Consider the following 15,335-nt stretch of genomic DNA (forward strand, 5'->3'; position numbering starts at 1 on the left):
TTACATAAAAACAACCATAATGCATACACAAGCTTATTTTACGAGATGCACACGAGCTTTCCCACATGAATAGGTGCACAATGTTCATATGAGACAGCCCATGTACACCCTGTGAAATAAGCCGCATTTGTGGCATACGATAATATTTTTTTGTGCATGTATAGATTATTTTTTACTTGAAAAATTTTGAATTGGCTTTCTGCTTGGATGAGAATATGTTGTAGTCAAGTAAGATTGGATCCACTGGTTTCTCTTGTATTTGTTTCTGCCTTTGCTTATTAAGTTTTATGCATGTGTAGATTATTTTTTACTTGAAAAAATTTTGAATTTGCTTTCTGCTTGGATGAGAACTCGAGAAGAGACTCAATGATGTCGAAAAGAGGGAGATTGAGCTTCGTAAGTGATCGGGTGAGGTCGAGAAGAGAGAGATGTTGCTATCCAATATATCCGAGGAGGTTCGGAAGGAGTTGGTGCTTGTTGTATGTGAAGCTGAAATGTCGCATTTATGCACACTACTCTGGGTGTATTGGGCTTTTGCATTTGTAGTTGGTTGTTGTATTGGACTCCATAGTTGATGTAGATATATTAAATTCTTAGATTATGCCCAAAGTTGGTGCTAACTTCTAATCTTAAACTCACTTTGGAGGTTGACCAATTTGTAAAACAGTTCAAGCAGAACATTAGAAATATTGGTAGTTTAGTGCCAATTGATAAGATTTCAATTTGCATTTGTAGTATTGTAACACCCCATTCCCGAAAAGACATTTTAGAATTTTCGAGGAGCCAGTGTGCTACTACTAAACTTAAATATAAAAAAAAACTTTTCCTTTTTAACAACGCGCCAGATACGAAAGAATTCCATAAAATAACAAACTTCAATAAATACTGAAAATTTAAAATAAAGTCTGTGGAAGCATTTATTAAGAAATACAGAAGTCTTATGTGCTTATCAAAATAATTTATTTAAACCATAGAAATAATTATAGCAAAATCTGTCTAGGCCTCAGCCTTGCCTCCCGGAGTCAAGTCCTGTCCTGCAGTCTCATCTTAATAAATGTCATCACTTGGGGGGTTTAAAAAAAACATGAAAACAAACTAAAATGAGTCGAATACTCAATAAGCAACACATCATACAGTAAACATAATAAACATAAGGTGTCTTGAAAAGCGTGCATATTCATAAATACATGCATAAATAACATGAGCATGAACATTAACTTATCTTTCACTTATCATAGGCCGTTACCCACTGTTGACCCCCGTGAGTTAGGGTTAGCGAATCTAAAAAGATTCCGATTCCGCCCGTGGCCGCGGGTTGTGGAATCCATACATAAGGAAGACAATACTGGGTGCACTACCAGCATGCACGACCTGGCAATGCAATATGCCCATAACATAGGTACCGTTTTCATATCATAACATAGGCCGTTACATATTTTATCAAATCATACTTGCATACTTGTCATTTCATAGATTTCAAAAGAAATCACATACATACTTGACATATTGTATCATAGATTTCAAACGAAATCGCATTCTTTCATAAACCTCGTGATACATGTTTCATCGCATAAAATCATGATTTTTCATAAATATTTTACGAAATAACTCTCTCCTAAAATCATGCATTTCCTAAATAATTTTATGAATAATCTTTCACATAAAATCATGCATTTCATAAATAATTTCATGAATAATCTTCCACAAATAATCATGACTTTTTCATAATTTTATCATGTTTTGGGTACGTAAAAAGGGGCTTCCAATAAAGGGCATACATGCATAATATCTTTTATAAAAAGACAAACAGCTCACTGCACATACGCGTAAGGATATGATCATGCTACTTACCTTGCAATGCTAATCCACTATTTTCGGCACGAAATCGGTTGCCTATAAAAAAATAAACACGTATTTTGCATAAATTTCTAATTAAACAAGTGATTCTATTTAAAAACCTAACTACTAAAATAGTCTATATTTTCTAAACCTAAACACTTCTCGACACTAAAATAGCCTTACCCGTTAGTCTTAAATAAGCAAGGATATTTTTGGAAAATAACATACTGTACATGGGCATTTTGGGAAAATAAAAATAGAGGGGCATTTTTGTAATTTAACTAACCAAAAACAATATTGATTACGGGTTGCATGGATTCAGTTTGGTTTTACGCGTGAAAGGGAAAGGCATGCAATCGGGTTGGGGTGCGATGCTCACCGAGAGAGGAAGCTGATGCGACGGTGGTTCTGGTGGCTGGGCACGACGTCAACTCCGACGAGTGGTGGCTAAGCAACCGAGAGTGAGAGAGAGTTATGAGAGAGGGAGAGTTTACGGGATGAAAGAGAGGGAGAACACGGCTTGAACTTACAGAGCAAGGGTGGCGGCTTGCTGTGGCGTCACAGGGCAGTGGAGGCTAGATCTTCGGCGTCGTCTGTTGCTGCCAACGGTGGCGCCACGGCCCAAAAGTGGCAAAACGTGGTTCTCGGCTTGAGTGGGGGGGGGGGGTGCTCTGTTTCGAGGGCCAAAAATAGAGCAGCTTCAGCTTCCGCTTTCCACGGAATGTGCATGTGAGTGGCTTGTTTGAAATTCAAAGAAAAAAAATCCGGAAAGAAAGGAGTTGTATTATGAAGAGGATTCAAGGGCTTGGATAGAAAATAATAATAATAATAATAATAATAATAATAATAATAATAATAATAATAATACTGATGGAGCCTTAATAAAATTATTCAAATTTTATCCCTAAAAAAAAAAATATAGGGTCGGGTCGTTACAAGTATTTAGTACTACTACTTTACGAAGTGCATTTGTAGTACTTGAACTGGTTGTAGTTTGTAGTGCATTTGTAGTTTAGTGCTAAATTTTGCATGTGTAGATTATTTAGTACTACTACTTTACTGAGTGCTTCAAGCTTTGGAATTAGTACATCACAGATACATGAATTTGCTTCTTTGTTTGCTGGAATTATGGACTGGCATGAATGACATGACAAAATCTGGTATTTGAATGAGTGACTATGTCATGAGCTGTGAGCCTGTGACAAAATTATAAACATATTTAGTTTATAATTATGGACACAAACGAGCAAACTTCCATGTGATATGAACTTGGAGCAGCACATCTCTGCAAGTGAGGCAACACGATATCAACCAAGAAAAATACCATCACAGGAGGTCCTAAATTTGGACTTACTAAGAAAACGTTTTCCATTGCAAGGACAAATTATGGACATAAACCTGCCATAGCTTTTCTTTAAGCTTTCAGTCATTGAACTCTTCAAATTTTAGAACATAGGAGCAGAATGTGAATCTGATATTTGAAACTAAACAAAGGCCATACATCGAAGAAAACAATCATAGCACTATTAGAATTACATAAAATGCTTTTCCATTTCCATACTTCTAGAGCACATATTCTTCTCCGAAACAGTTTGTTTGCTAATATATCATTCATTCTTATCTCAAAATGAATATATCTCATAAGATTGGATTACAACCAAAAACATTCAACAAAGATAATTCAGTACCACTGCCTTTCATGATATCCATTTACATTTCACATGACCAATTTCTCCTAAATATAAATCAATTCTTCTGAACAGTGCAATCTGCACCTCAAGTCCATTGTGTGCAAGCAATCACTTTACCAGCTCTTTAGAGATCAAATACCAAAAAATTCCTGCAAGTCCCACAAAAAACTCCATACCCAAAAAATAACAATCATTTCAGATGGAGCCTTTCACCAAAACAATTGATAAAAAAAATTCTTGCAAGTCCCACAACCCTGTACACAACAGAATACCATTATGTTTTTACACTCAGATGTTTGCATGGACTGTACAAAGTTTAACAAACATTTTTTTCCAAGGCATATAAATGTATTTCTTGTTGATATCAAATGAAGTCGAGTGGTGTAGGTTATTTGGAAAAATTGCAAGTTAACCTCATGCTGCTTATCTATTCTATGCCTTTCATTACGATTTGAAATGAAGTCATGCAGGGATAGAAGTCTGAGTCTTTCATTGCACTAGGCTAAAACTTGTCCACATTATACAAGCTTGCAGCAAGCTTTTGCTCATAATAGTGGTCCTTTTATCGAACTTATCATAAATCCAACCAGAAAATATCAGATTATGTACACACCCAAAATAAATTATGACAATTGGTATCATTGCAAAATCTATATTAGGATCATGTATATCTTCTTCTACTCCATGTCAAGTAATACTCTTTGTACTATGAAAGGCATATCTGGAAAATAGTTAATCTTGTAGATTTTAGAACTAGAGCAAACAAAAGTTTTCCTCCCAAACACATCCCACAAGCGTTCAATTTGGGGAAAATTTTATTTTCTAAGTTTTGCAAATTCTTTTTCAGGAAAAAGTAAGCTATTAATGCACCCTTCATTCAATTTTATTCATATTATGCAGATTGATATTGTTACCATGATAAGGTCACATGATCAATAGTACACCTAATCTAAAAACCTTGATTTTATTGTCCCAATTTCATTTCCGATGGTATCAATGAGAACTAATCACTGACCAAAAGGTGAGAAAAAATTCATTCTTGAATAAATTGACCCTTGGGCCTCGACTATGTTTTATTTGGCCAGGTGCACAGAGTGGACTTTGTGGTTCTCTGTATTGGAAGATTTAGTGGCGTCGCAAGCTTTACTTAACATAGTTTAGAACATAAAAGAGTTTGTAAAGCAATGGCAGTAATATTGCCCTTTATGCTTGTAGATGATGAAGGTATGCAAAACAGTTTTAGTTAACTACTTGTATATCTTGCAAGTATAACAGAGTATCCAACATGAACGTATTCTAGTTCTACTTTTCTGTGAGATAATTTATATGATATTTGTGCATGCATTATCGATCCAACCTATCTCAACTCTTCTATTAACAGCTCCTACATTTGAGAATGAAACACTTGGTTGATAGAAAACCCAGAAGTTGTTATGTTATATCAAAATGGAAAAGGTCTTTTACCAGTGAAAGTTTCAATGGACACAACTCAATATAGCATGCTATGCAGCTCATAGCCTCATAGAAGATCAAACCTAATAAATTTCACTGAGATGATGGCCTGACCCGAATCCACCCACGAACTCTGTAGTGCTTGTGTCCACGAAACCACCACCTGTTCAATACCAGAGCCACTCATTAAGAAAAATTTTAAAACTTATTGAATAAATCTGAAGAATGTCTGAAGAAATTCACCAGGAATGTTCGGAGGACTGAGTTGAAGAACCGACGATACTTCTCACGGAGACCACAAACCTCTCTCTCACCCACGACGCCGCGACTCAAAGATTTGTAGGCTGTGACAACGGCTAAAAAAACAAAGGGACGGCGACCCAAAAACGCATGACGGCGACGAAAGCTTCCTCAAGCAAGCCGACGAAAGATTCTTCACGTAAGCTCCCTCTCTGGTTTTGCTCTAAAGCTTGGTTTCGCTCTACAACAAGAGGACGGCTACCGCAACTACAGGACAACGACCCAAAGACGCACGACGGGGACGAAAGCTTCCTCAAGCAAGTCGAAAGCTTCCTCAACCTTGCTCCCTGGTCGATTTTTCTGAAGCTTGATGTCGCACCTTGAGCAAGCTTCCTCAGTAAGCTACAGAGAAATCAATTTCCCTCTTTTTTATTTTTTTTAATAATATTACCTGATGACATGGCAGTATCCCACATCAGCAGATTCCGCGGCGGAGACGCAGCTCGGTTGTATCTAGACTTATTGATGTGGTCCACAAATAAATGATAGTCGTATATGGTAGAGGGCCCCACTTAAAAAAAAAAAGTAGAAGAAGACCAGAAGGTGGTGGAGCCCCCACTCCCCAACGCCAAATTGAATCGTGGGTATCGGGGAATTGCCCCATATCGAACCGTTTTAAACGGAACAAAAAAGGAAGGTTTTTTTTTTTTGGATTGGGTTGAGAATTTGGGTCGAGCAGGTCAAAACCACACCTTAAAATAGATGAATGAGGCGTAAGAAAGAAAGAAATTACAATAAGTCAAATATGCTATTTGATAATAATTAATTTATACAATAAACTAACGATGTTAGAGAATATGTCATATTATCGTACATATGTTAAAATATTATGAATATATTCTATCGTAAATATAGTAATATTCTAACCAAAACTATGCTACAAGGGTATTACTTTTGATGACAAGATCCAACGTTGTTGTATTTATTTGGCTTCTAAGTGTAACAATTGCATGGATGGTCTGTGAACAGTTCTAATAATGTACTCTCTAATTGTACTCTTTTTGAAGAGGGTTGGCACCATTTTTCCAAAGCTTTTGGCTTCACCAATATTGTCTCTCACAATTGGAAAGAAAATACTTCTTAGTGGTTGTCTTCTTTTTTTAGAGGCACGGATCAATTCCATTTTACTGTGTTTGGGTGTCCAACTAGTTTGAGATATTCTGAGCAATTCTCATCTAGATGAAAATAGTCTTTCATCCAAATGAAAAAGGCTACGTGTGTAAACTCTACTTTCGAATGAAGGATAAATACGCAACACTTTTTTGCACCCCATCGTCCTTCGCACATGTCAAAGAATGCCTTTGTAGGAGGGAGTAAGGCTTCGTTTGGAACTTAAAATATCTCAACTCATTATTACAATTTTTTCAAATCTCAACACAAAATATAATAAATAAATTAATTTTTTTAAATTTTAAAATAATAATAATAATAAATAATAATATTCTAACGATATTTTATCATTTCAATTGAACTCAATTCATCATTCAAATACATCCTAAGAGTGCACGAGGGAAAACTCTTCAATGCCAATCGGCATCACTCCGTAATCGACTGGCCGACCTTATCCTCTTTCTGTTTTGGGACACTTTTTTTTTTTTTTTTCTAATCAAGCATATAATATATAAAAGTAAAATTTACAGAGTTTGAGGAGGGTCCTTTCCACTATCAATATACAAAAACCAACTAGGAATATTATCTATAGGTATGCTACCAAAAACAAGATTGGTAGCTGCCCATTGTGCAACAGAGTGCGCACATCGATTTTGGGATCGATGAATCTTGACAAATTTCCAATTTTGATGAAGATTTGATAAGTGCTGGATGTCCTTAATGAAAGTTGATATGTTCCAAAATGTAGAGATATTTGGGCATACGATGGAAGAGATTATAGATTGAGAATCCCCTTCAATGATTGCTAAATCTTGAGTTGATGCCATATTAGCTGCTAACAGCGCTGCTTTTGCTTCAGCAATTAGAGGGATAGTAGTTTGTATCTTTTCTGTTAAGATTCCCAGAATATCTCCATTGTGGTTTCTTTGAATTGCTGAGATTACTGAAAATTGATCCCGTATTGCTGCATCAAAAGAATAGCTTTGATAGTTTAGAGGAGGAGGATTCCAATTTTCTTCTTTTCTTTGTTGATCAATTTTTCCTTTCCATGCAGTTATATAATCTTCATAGATGCCTTTGATCTGAATGCTTGCTTCTTCAATTGATAGAGATGTGTGATTATGAACGATATCATTTCTTTTTCTCCAAATGAAATCTATCATTATGACTGCAAATAATTGGAAGTGATGCCGCTCCTCTTTTTTAAGTCTCAGTTCTCTATCCGGATAGATGATCATTTTGATCCAGTCTGATATAGAATCTATAGGCAAGTTTGCAAAGTTAAGAGGCCAGCTGCTTTGTTGCCATAGTATTCTATTGAATGGACATTCAACAAACAGATGCATTAATGTTTCTTTCTCAAAGCTACAGAAGACACATTCTTCAGTTTCCTGGTTTGATATGACTTCACCAATTCTTGTTCTGGTAGGAAGAATATTTGATAGAAGTTTCCAAAGCAGTAACTTATGACGATCATGGATTTTAAGACTCCACATAGGCTTGAATAGTACCATTGAAGAATGTTGTTGAAGTGAATCTTGATCTTGTATTATAGCTTGGTATGCTGTTTTGACTGAATATTGTCCATTGTGATTTAACACCCAAACCACTTTATCCTGCTCATATGCTCGTATTGGTATTGGTACTTTTTGAATTTCTAAAATGCTTTGATGATCAAAAAGAGCTTGCATTTTTGGAATATCCCAAATCCTTGAGTTATGTATGATAAAATCAGAAACTGTAAGATTTGGAAATTCTAAATCCATACCTCGTAATGGCTTTGGTTTGAAGTTGATCAGTGTAGGAATCCATGGATCCGACCAAATATTTACTGATTCTCCATTATAGATTTGGAAACATCGGCCTTTCATAAGTAATTCTTTAGATTTGAGAATTCCCTTCCACATAGATGAGTCTGTTGCTTTCTGCGAAGCTTCCCAAAATGTTGTGTGCTTCAGATATTTTGCAGTTAACATAGACTTCCATAAATTATCTATCTGTTCACTTAGTTCCCAACCTGTTTTTGCAAGCATAGCTTGATTCATCTTTTCCATCAATCTGATTCCAAGACCACCTGCTTTCTTCGGTTGACAAATAGATTTCCAGGATTTCAATGTCAAGTTATGCGTTTTGTCTTTCGGAAAACCCCACCAAAAATTTTTGAATGCTGTATCAAGAGATTTACAGACCGACTTGGGTATCAAGAATGTATTCATATGGTAAGTTGGTATCGTACTCACTACAGATTTAATTAACATGGTTCTGCCTGCTTGAGCTAGTAATTTTGACTTCCATCCTTCCAATTTTTTACCCACTTTGCCCAGCATTTCACTGTAGTTTTCTTTTTTTTTTCCGAGTAAAGGAAGTGGGTAATCCTAAATATTTCATTCTGGCTGATGATGCTTTGAAAGGTAGCCACAGAGAAATAGAAGTTTTTGTTACCTGATTTGTATTTCTGGTGACAAACATTGAAGACTTGCTCAAATTTACTTTCTGCCCTGACCAACTTTGATATTTTGTAAGACATTCTGAGATATTTCGAGCATTTTTTTCTGTAGCCTTAGCAAAAATGATTGTGTCATCTGCAAATAATAAGTGGGATATTATAGGACTGTTTCTACTGATTCGAATCCCTTCCAGTTTATGTTGTGCTTCAGCCTTTAATAAGATCCTAGAAAGTGCTTCAGTAATCAGTATAAAGAGAAAAGGTGAGATTGGATCTCCTTGTCTAATGCCTCTCTGAGATTTGAAGAAACCTCTTGGTGATCCGTTGATGAGAATAGAGAATGACACTGTTGTTATACATTCCTTTATCAGATTTATCCATTTGTAGTTGAAGCCCAGATTTAGCATAACTGTAAAGAGAAAATCCCACTCCACTTGATCGAAAGCCTTTTCCATATCAAGTTTAATAGCCATCAAACCAGATTTACCCGTTTTTTTTTTGAGGTGATGGAATAGTTCGTGGGCTATGATGGTATTTTCCTTAATGTTTCTACCTGGGACGAGAGCAATGGTATTTTCCTTAATTTTTTGGATTATTTGGACAGTTTGTCTTTGGGATGAGAGCAATGTTGGTATGATTGATCTGTTTTAAGAGCTTTCCACTGATAAAGAAATTCTGAACTGCCAATATAACATCTTGTTTCACAATATTCCAATAGTGCTTGTAGAATAAGGCTGTCATTCCATCTGGCCCGGGAGCTTTGTTGCTGGGAATTTGTTTTAGAGCCTCTAATATTTCCTCTTCAACTGGTATTGCACTTAGAGATTCATTCTCTATATCCGATACTTGCTTTTCAAAGAGATTATCCAGTTGTTCCGGTATGTTTGGATTTGAAGAGGAATATAAAGATTTAAAGTGATTGATAAAAGAAGTCTCTATAACAGTAGAATCCATTGACCAATTACCTGGCGCCAACTTGATTGAGTCGATAGCATTCCTTCTTCTCCGGATGGTGGTTGTTAGATGATAAAATTTGGTATTTAGATCCGTCGATGTAAGCCATGTGAGTCTAGACTTTTGCTTCCATAAGATTTCTTCATATTCTCTTTGCTTGTGAATTCTATGTTGCAAAAACCTTTCTTTTTCTTGATTAGAAGGATTCATATCGGCTTCCTGTACTTCAAGAAGTTCACTTTCAAGTTGATGTATGTTGTGGTTGATCCTCCCAAAGTGATCTTTGTTCCAGATCTTGAGAGCTTCCTTGGTTGTCTTGATTTTCTTGCATAGAATATAAGATGGATTGCCGAAGTGATGTTTATTCCATGCTTCACTGATTATTTGATGACTTAAAGGTTCTCGAGTCCAGAATTCTTCAAACTTGAAAAAGGGAGCTTGACGAATATTAGCTGTAGTGTATAACAGAATTGGATGGTGATCTGATGCTGAGGATGCAAGATGTTGTAAAGTAGCATCTGAAAACAGTAATCTCCATTCTTGATTTGCAATGACTCTGTCTAATCTCTCTCGAATGAGCGCTTGACCTTGTCTATTATTTGTCCATGTAAATTTTGGTCCCATATAGCCAATGTCTATAAGACCATTCCTGTCCATAAGAGCTTTGAGGCCCTTATTAGGATTATAATAGACAGGTCTACCTCCAGATTTTTCATTTTGATCAACGAGATCGTTAAAATCTCCCATGCAAATCCAAGGCCCTGGAAAAGTTTGATATAGTGAGTCCAAATGATTCCAAAAGCCAGCTTTATTGTTCCATTGAGCTGGCGCATATACAAAGGTTATCATCCAAGGTTGATGAGTAGGATCAGAGTAAACTAAAACAGAAATTGCATTAATATTTATATTTACAGGTTCGATTTCTACACCCGGTCGCCACAAAAGAAGCAGTCCACCTTTTTTACACACTGCTGGGTAATGAACAAAAAGATTGAAACCTAAACTATGTACAATAGAAATGGTGCGTTCATCCGACACCAAGGTTTCTGACAAAAAGATTACATCCGGGTTATATTTCCTAATATTAGCCCTTAGGTTCCTGATTGCTTTGGGTCGGGCTAATCCCCTGCAATTCCATGCCATTGTCCTCACTTGTTCTGTGGAGGCATTTTTAAGCTTGCCTCGCTAGCTAATTTGGATTTTCCTTTCGGATGAGTTGGTGGTCTACTATAAGGATTGAGTTTTTCTTTTCCTTTAGATTTTTTTTCTTTGCCTAGAGAACCAGACTGTAACTCCAGAAGAGCAAGAGCCATTGAAGTATCCTCAGAGTGTGTCTTTGGATCTGTTTGTTCCGCTTTGAGAAGACGCTGTGATTTTCTTTTTGGAGCTTCAGAAGATTCAACTTGATGCTGTCTTTTGGAAGAAATATTGACTTGAGAATGACGATGAGTATTAGTGGTACATGCAGCTGATTTCTCACTGAGTTCACATTGAATACTTAAGTCTTGTATCAGTCGAGATTTCTCTTGTTTTGGAACATCCATAGCCTTTCCAGACTTAGTATCAGAAGGAAGTTTAGCAGTGAAATTATAATGAGCTGTTGGAACGGAAGTATTGAGTAGAGGAACAACTGAGGCCGATTGAAAATACGCATTATCATTCTTAGGCTGATTGAAGTTGCTGGCTTTGGGAAGCTGCTGAGGCCGAATGAAATTGCTGGCGTTGGAAAATTGATGAGGCCGATTGAAGATAAGGTCCTGAGAGCCCATGAACAAATTGCTTGCGTCGGCGTTGGAAAGTTGCTGAGGGCCCATGAACAAAGGCCTTGACTCAATAAGTGGGTCAGATATAATTGCGGGCCCTTTACCCAAACCGAGCCCAAGTCCAATGCCAATATCCATATAATCTTGCGGTTTAATAAAAGGCTGCATTGTCGAATAAGTCTGCTGCCATTGAGTTCTCCATGTCGGTTGGGGATGAGATGATCCTATGGCTGTGATGGATGAAGCCGAACCTGCTGCTGCCGTGCTTAAATTTGGTACCCAAGAATTAAATTCCTCTGCCACCTGCTCCTTCAAACTTGAAGACAAAAGGGATATTTTACTTGGATCTGCGGTGATGTTGCTAGATTCGGCAGATGGCTGAACAGTGAAGAAGTTAATGGTTCTTGGTGAGGAAATTAATGAGTGTTGATCACTGTAGTTGTAAGGACGAACTGCAGTATTTCTCATGGAAGTTCCGCCCGGCTGAAGAAATTGCGATGGACCAAACAAAGTTTGCAAACTCAAATTATTGGAAGGAATTTCGTGAATTTGATCTCTGCTAAGGCCAATTGGTTCTTTGAAAATAATCCCTTTTTGTTGGCTTGTATTGAGTGATTTCTTTCCTTTGTTAAGCTTGACCGAAGTATCATTTTTGTTTAAATCCTCTGTTTCTTCAAGTTGCCCATCACCCGTTTGACGAAATGCTTGTGTGTTGTCAAGAGTATTTTGAAATTCTGCTCTTATCCATGGACCATGCGGAAGCTTTGTTGGGGGTGAATTAATGAATCCACAAAAGATTTGTGAGTGACCAAGCCTCCCACATGCATAACAAAAATCAGACAATTTCTCATATTTGATTGCAATCCATATTTCCCCATTTTCAGTCCTCGGCATTGTAAATCCTTGCTGAAGTGGCTCTGAAATATCTAACTCAACTTTAATTCTGATATACTTTCTGAAGGCTAGACCATATAGAGGATCTTCTTCCACTTTAATAAGATTGCCGAGAGAGTTTCCTATTGCCGTGGCATTGTTGAGTGTGATATGATCAAGTGGTAAACCATGTATTTGCACATTGAAAGTGGCATGGTTTAGACTGATTTCAGAGAGTGTAGCACTCGGAGACCATGGTTTAAGAATTAACAAATGCCCTCTAATATTCCAAGGGGCTTGATTAAGCACTCTTAGTTTATCATGGGAAGTTCGAAATGTGAATATAAACTTGTTTATATCCATCTCTTCTATTAAGAAATGTTGGATGAAATTCCAAGAGGCTTTAATACCAGATGATATTGCATACTTATTCAAAGGTCTGTCGGCTACTAACCTTCCTATCAGGATTTTGTCTGATGTTGCCTGTGCTATTTCTGGTGCAGGTTGTAGTTTGAGATCATGCCATGATAAAGCTTTGGTCTGGAGGATCAGCGATTCAATATCCATTTGGTTAAATCTTTTGGTAGTTGCTAGAGAAGAAGTAGAAATGTATTCTGATTGTAGTTGGAAGTTCTCTTGAATGTAACTTGTTTGCATGTAAAGGAGCAACAATAAGTGCAGAAAAGTGAGACCACCTCCTAGAGCGAGAAGCTCTGACTTCTCTCTAGCCGGTTGTTTTGGGACACTTGGTTAGCTAGAAAAGATTTTAATAACCAGCCTCAGGGCCAGGCCCAGGCCCACAAAAGTTTTTCAGTTTTTGAAGGCACCAGAAAACGGCGTCGTATTTTTTTTTACCTTTTCAGCTCTTTCCCCCGATATTCCCTCCCCACGCACAGAATTTTTCCTCCCCTATGGGTTTCTGCAAAGAAAAATTGTAGGTACATGTTTCATATCTTCTACTCTACTTAAAAATATATTAAAAATATATGATTTTATTATTTTATTTTTATGTTTTATATTAAATTAAAATATAAAATATAAAGATATAAAAATAAAATTACATATTTTTTAAATAGAATAATGGAGCTTGTGTAGCGCATCCCTTCTGCAAAACCAAAAAAAGCAACTCCACTCCAAAGTAACTGGCCCCACGTACCCACTCTCAGATTTCTTTCCCACATCAGTTTCCTTTCTACTGACCTCTCTCTGTGCAGATCTTTCTTCCCCTCCCTCTTATACGAAATTGTTTGATCGTGGGTGTTTTCTGTAGTGCGGAAACTGGCATGGGTATTCAAAGTATTAAAGTTGATGTAATTTTCATAATTACTGCTATGCATGTTCTGTTTTATGTTTTGTTATATTTAGCTTGTTATATTTAATTTACATGTATCAGGACTCATATTCTCATTTAATGCCTTGTGTGTATCAGCTTGACTATATATATTCTGTAACCAAGAAGTTTAAAGGACAAGAAATTTCCATAATCAATCCTACAGATTAGAGGATTGAGTTTTCCCTTCATTTTCTTTATTTTTTGCTCTTCATTTTCATTTTAACTCCAACAATTGGTATCAGAGCTTGTTTGATCTGAAAAAGGGCGATATGACAGCACCTAGTTCTTCTCCTACTGTTCCAATATTCAGTGGAGAAAACTATGACTATTGGAGTATCAAAATGAGGACTCTCTCTTCATGTCACTTGATCTTTGGGATGTGGTAGAAAATGGGGTCACTGTTATTGTAGAAGGAACATCCGAAACAAACCAAAACAAGAAAGACAAACAAAGAGATGCTAAAGCTTTGTTTACTCTACAGCAAGCTGTCAGTGAAGCTATCTTTCCAAGATTGATGAGGGCCACTACTTCAAAGCAAGCCTGGGAGATCCTACAACAAGAGTTTCAAGGTAATCTCAAAGTTAAAACCATTAAGCTTCAAAGTTTAAGAAGAGAACTCGAGAATCTGAAAATGAAAGAGTTTGAAAATGTAAAAGACTATTGTTCTAGGCTTATTGAGATCATAAATCAGATGAGAGTTTATGGAGAAGAAATAATAGATGCAAGAATAGTTCAAAAAATTCTTATTAGTCTCACAGAGAAATATGACCATATAGTTGCTGCTATTGAAGAGACTAGAGAGCTTTCTACTCTTTCTGTTACTGAATTAATGGGATCCTTATATGCCCATGAACAAAGAATTGATAGAAGAGGTGAAGGTTCCTTAGAGAATGCATTTCAGTCTAAGGTTAACTTGAAACATCAGAAACCAAGAGATTTAAAAAAAAAAAATACAAAATTGGAACAAAAGGAGAAGAAAGTTCTCAAAGAAAAGGAAACTCGAAAGGAGATTTTCCTCCTTGTGGTATTTGTAAAAAGAACAATCACCTTGAAAATGATTGTTACCATCAAGGGAAGCCTCAATGCACTAATTGCAAGAAGTTTGACCATGTTGAAAAAGATTGCAGATTCAAGAATAAAAATCAGCAAGCCAACTACACAGAAGAAAAAGAGGAGCAATTGTTCTATGCATGTCAAGCCACTGTTGACCAGAAAAGTGAAGAATGGTTCCTTGATAGTGGCTACAGCAATCACATGACTCCAAATGAAGGTATGTTTTCAAAGATTGATAGATCTGTCAAAGTAAAAGTGAAGCTTGGAAATGGTGATTTAGTAGAATCAAAACGAAAAGGCACAATCACCTTGGAAACTAAGAAAGGAACCAGATTTATTAATAATGTTCTTTTAGTTCCAAGTCTTGATGAAAGTTTATTGAGTGTTGGTCAAATGATGCAAAATGGATGATACTCTTTATTGTTTGAGAAAGAAGTGTGTACCATTTGTGATCTAAAACATCGTAAGCAGGTTGTGCCAGAAATTAAAATGGGAAATTGTAGGAATTTTCCCATACAATG

This window comes from Juglans regia, chromosome 8 (genome assembly GCF_001411555.2).
Source record: "Juglans regia cultivar Chandler chromosome 8, Walnut 2.0, whole genome shotgun sequence".
In the NCBI taxonomy this organism is placed as follows: domain Eukaryota; kingdom Viridiplantae; phylum Streptophyta; class Magnoliopsida; order Fagales; family Juglandaceae; genus Juglans; species Juglans regia.